At 53.9% G+C, this 5,000-nt stretch overlaps 1 non-coding gene across 1 annotated transcript in view; it reads left to right on the top strand.

Annotated features, from left to right (window-relative positions):
• The first annotated feature begins 3,623 nt into the window (after positions 1 to 3,623).
• The window catches only part of LOC126220943 (small subunit ribosomal RNA), a 1,909-nt gene continuing 532 nt past the window's right edge, over positions 3,624 to 5,000 (top strand). The window contains exon 1 of the ribosomal RNA XR_007543259.1: positions 3,624 to 5,000. This exon is cut by the window's right edge and continues 532 nt beyond it. This is a non-coding gene — a ribosomal RNA (small subunit ribosomal RNA).

Below are 5,000 nucleotides of genomic sequence, written 5' to 3'. Positions count from 1 at the left end.
CCAGTGCCTGCGCCGCAGAAAGTGGTCGACCGACAATCACTCCACCCGCACCCGTACGTGCTCCACCCCAACAGCCCACCTCGCAACTCCAGCGGATGAACGGCGGACTCTTCTCGCAGTCGTAAGTTGCAAACCACCCCTATATCGTCCGTTTCATGAAGAGTTTTATCCAAGATGCGAAATTCCCGCTGTCCCCACACATGCTCTAAGTCTGTGCGCGATTGCGTTGCTCACAGTACGGATTCCGATGCCGAGCGATCAGCTAGAAAGCGCCCCAACCATGTCGATCCCCATGGGCGTTGCACTCGCAGTCGCAAAGACTCTGGGCAATGGCTAAAAGCGCTCCGCAATATATTACTCAGACGGGTAATGACGGTCCGAGCGCTCAGTGTCAGGAGAGCTTTCCTGAGCCCTGACCCACAGGCAGGGTGTAGCGTATCCCACCCGCAGACATGTGACGTTGTCACACGACCAGTTGTCACTAATCGACTGATTGCCGATAATCGTATGCCATACACCGGGGAAAGCTGCCGCAAGGGGTAGCTACGTAGTGCAGTCGCACCTCTACTACTGTACAGAGATAGAACACCGCGTGACCGCAACCAGATTAAACTGATACATGGCGCTGATTACTAATAGATGCAGAGCCATCGGAATATAGATGGCATACGACATACAACAGTCCCTATACATGCTGACAGTCTGTGCACACATGCGAACTACACGTCACCCAGACACTCTATCACACACTACTCTCTGGCTGTAACAGACACAGACAAGATATCTAAGCACCAGCATGGAACAACATCCAGTGCATCCTCTCCGCCACATTACACCATTCACACTATGATAACAAAACCAGGAGGTCCACCCCAAAAACAGAATATCTCACTCTTCCAACAACCATCATTACTCAGATAAGCCACAAACACCCACACATGTCCTAGACAGGGGTGCAACCAACACCACCACACTGCCTTGTCTCACAGCATATAAGCAATGGCAGGAATGAAAGACACAGGCCTGCCACTCCCTTGCCACACCCACGCAACCGGCGCACCACCTCCCCTGAGAGAAAGATGCATCCTGACGTGACACATCTCAGGGTGCCTCAGGCGTCCACTTACCATCATCACTATGAACGAACCTCGTCCCCTCCCCCCTCATACACCATCCCTTAACCTAACCTATGTTGCACCTTAACCTAACCTATGTTGCACCTTAACCTAACCTATGTTGCACCTTAACCTAACCTATGTTGCACCTTAACCTAACCTATGTTGCACCTTAACCTAACCTATGTTGCACCTTAACCTAACCTATGTTGCGCCTTAACCTAACCTATGTTGCGCCTTAACCTAACCTATGTTGCGCCTTAACCTAACCTATGTTGCGCCTTAACCTAACCTATGTTGCGCCTTAACCTAACCTATGTTGCGCCTTAACCTAACCTATGTTGCGCCTTAACCTAACCTATGTTGCGCCTTAACCTAACCTATGTTGCGCCTTAACCTAACCTATGTTGCGCCTTAACCTAACCTATGTTGCGCCTTAACCTAACCTATGTTGCGCCTTAACCTAACCTATGTTGCGCCTTAACCTAACCTATGTTGCGCCTTAACCTAACCTAAGTTGGGGCTTAACCTAACCTAAGTTGGGGCTTAACCTAACCTAAGTTGGGGCTTAACCTAACCTAAGTTGGGGCTTAACCTAACCTAAGTTGGGGCTTAACCTAACCTAAGTTGGGGCTTAACCTAACCTAAGTTGGGGCTTAACCTAACCTAAGTTGGGGCTTAACCTAACCTAAGTTGGGGCTTAACCTAACCTAAGTTGGGGCTTAACCTAACCTAAGTTGGGCCCTAACCTAACCTAAGTTGGGCCCTAACCTAACCTAAGTTGGGCCCTAACCTAACCTAAGTTGGGCCCTAACCTAACCTAAGTTGGGCCCTAACCTAACCTAAGTTGGGCCCTAACCTAACCTAAGTTGGGCCCTAACCTAACCTAAGTTGGGCCCTAACCTAACCTAAGTTGGGCCCTAACCTAACCTAAGTTGGGCCCTAACCTAACCTAAGTTGGGCCCTAACCTAACCTAAGTTGGGCCCTAACCTAACCTAAGTTGGGCCCTAACCTAACCTAAGTTGGGCCCTAACCTAACCTAAGTTGGGCCCTAACCTAACCTAAGTTGGGCCCTAACCTAACCCACGTTGCGCCCTAACCTAACCCACGTAATTGTTTGTTATATGAATCTAGAAATTCGTGTAGCGTTGCCTAATCGCAACCCTCTCAACATAGTTCGCTGCGCGCACACTCTGGTGTCCTGCGTATTGAATCATGTTACGGTGCCTACCCTCACAACATCTAGCGAGTGTTGCGTACGTTCCACATGGTCCCGCTATCCACTGTAATGTGTACTGCTATAAGACGTATATCGCCCCCCCCCCCCCCCCCCCTCCCTGTCGCCTCTAGTTCGTCAGTCAGGAGTTTGCGTGTTCAATGAGCTTCGCAGCTGTGCAATGGCATCGGCATACGTACGCGGGCCACCTTCCACGTGTTCTCTCGTGCATACGTCGCAGCATGTATGTGGACTGATGTGGCGTGTCGTGACTCATAACATCCAGCATGCAAGACCCATTGAATTCGCAAATGTAGATGGACGTCTACGTTTGCTGCCCAAGTTACGCAAATGAACTGGAAATCCGTTGTTGCGCGGTTGTTCGCGCTGGAGGTGAATCGTTGATATCGACGATCGGTACAGGTATTAACCGGTTGCTTCAGCGACACCCGTCATACCCACGAACGTGAGTGGGCATGTGGGTATGAAGCGATACGCGGCGGTGGCTGGGTGGGACCGTCCCCGGCCGGTGAGGGGGGGGCGCCCGGCGTGCTGGCCGCGCGCTGCGTGGGCGCACGCGCGGCAGCCGGCTGGTGGGGGCGCCCAGTGGCAGGCGCGCCGGCTGACGGACGCGGCAGGCGGCGCATCTGCGTGCCGGCGCACCCAGCGCGCGGCGCCGTGCGGCCAAAGTGGGTCCTCCCGGGCCCGGTGCGAAGCGCGGTGGACATCTGCAGTGTGCTGGTCCGATTGAGGACTGTGTGCGTTGAGGATGCGCCGCCGCCCGGCACTCGGCGCCGCGACGCCGTCTGCTGCTCGGTCGCCCCCGCGGTTCTCGCAGGTGGTTTGTATCGCAGCTGTGCGGATGTGTTGGCGCGTGCGCTGTGCTGGGAGAGTTCGCTTTGGCACCCAAGTGGGGCTCTGCCCCTCTGTGGCGCTGGCGTTGGAGCTGCCCGGTCACTGTTTGTGGCCGCGTGTTGTCTCCCGCCGGCAACACCACGACAGCACGCTCCCGGGCCTCTGTCGGCAGCGGCAAGCTCAGTTGGGAGCACGGGTGGTCGCACTGAAAGCGTCTACTCGCCTATCTCCGGGCGATTGCGCCTCTCTCGAACCCGACCAAGTACTTAGGACGGCGCTGCGCGCCGCCGGGACCTGAGAGGGTTTCGAGGTGTATCGTGCAGGGGAGCCCAGCCTCCTCCTGTTTGCAGAATAATTGAGCGGACGCTTGCGTGTTCGCGCGGGCCTCCGGGACACACTCCCGGGCGGCCGGCTGCTCAGCTCTAGTTGACGCAGCTCCCTGGTTGATCCTGCCAGTAGTCATATGCTTGTCTCAAAGATTAAGCCATGCATGTCTCAGTACAAGCCGCATTAAGGTGAAACCGCGAATGGCTCATTAAATCAGTTATGGTTCCTTAGATCGTACCCACGTTACTTGGATAACTGTGGTAATTCTAGAGCTAATACATGCAAACAGAGTCCCGACCAGAGATGGAAGGGACGCTTTTATTAGATCAAAACCAATCGGTCGGCTCGTCCGGTCCGTTTGCCTTGGTGACTCTGAATAACTTTGGGCTGATCGCACGGTCTTCGTACCGGCGACGCATCTTTCAAATGTCTGCCTTATCAACTGTCGATGGTAGGTTCTGCGCCTACCATGGTTGTAACGGGTAACGGGGAATCAGGGTTCGATTCCGGAGAGGGAGCCTGAGAAACGGCTACCACATCCAAGGAAGGCAGCAGGCGCGCAAATTACCCACTCCCGGCACGGGGAGGTAGTGACGAAAAATAACGATACGGGACTCATCCGAGGCCCCGTAATCGGAATGAGTACACTTTAAATCCTTTAACGAGTATCTATTGGAGGGCAAGTCTGGTGCCAGCAGCCGCGGTAATTCCAGCTCCAATAGCGTATATTAAAGTTGTTGCGGTTAAAAAGCTCGTAGTTGGATTTGTGTCCCACGCTGTTGGTTCACCGCCCGTCGGTGTTTAACTGGCATGTATCGTGGGACGTCCTGCCGGTGGGGCGAGCCGAAGGCGTGCGACCGCCTCGTGCGTGCTCGTGCGTCCCGAGGCGGACCCCGTTGAAATCCTACCAGGGTGCTCTTTATTGAGTGTCTCGGTGGGCCGGCACGTTTACTTTGAACAAATTAGAGTGCTTAAAGCAGGCAAGCCCGCCTGAATACTGTGTGCATGGAATAATGGAATAGGACCTCGGTTCTATTTTGTTGGTTTTCGGAACCCGAGGTAATGATTAATAGGGACAGGCGGGGGCATTCGTATTGCGACGTTAGAGGTGAAATTCTTGGATCGTCGCAAGACGAACAGAAGCGAAAGCATTTGCCAAGTATGTTTTCATTAATCAAGAACGAAAGTTAGAGGTTCGAAGGCGATCAGATACCGCCCTAGTTCTAACCATAAACGATGCCAGCCAGCGATCCGCCGCAGTTCCTCCGATGACTCGGCGGGCAGCCTCCGGGAAACCAAAGCTTTTGGGTTCCGGGGGAAGTATGGTTGCAAAGCTGAAACTTAAAGGAATTGACGGAAGGGCACCACCAGGAGTGGAGCCTGCGGCTTAATTTGACTCAACACGGAAACCTCACCAGGCCCGGACACCGGAAGGATTGACAGATTGATAGCTCTTTCTTGATTCGGTGGGTGGTGGTGCATGGCC

This window comes from Schistocerca nitens, unplaced genomic scaffold (genome assembly GCF_023898315.1).
Source record: "Schistocerca nitens isolate TAMUIC-IGC-003100 unplaced genomic scaffold, iqSchNite1.1 HiC_scaffold_216, whole genome shotgun sequence".
NCBI lineage: Eukaryota > Metazoa > Arthropoda > Insecta > Orthoptera > Acrididae > Schistocerca > Schistocerca nitens.
This window is presented reverse-complemented; position numbering and strand designations above follow the sequence as displayed.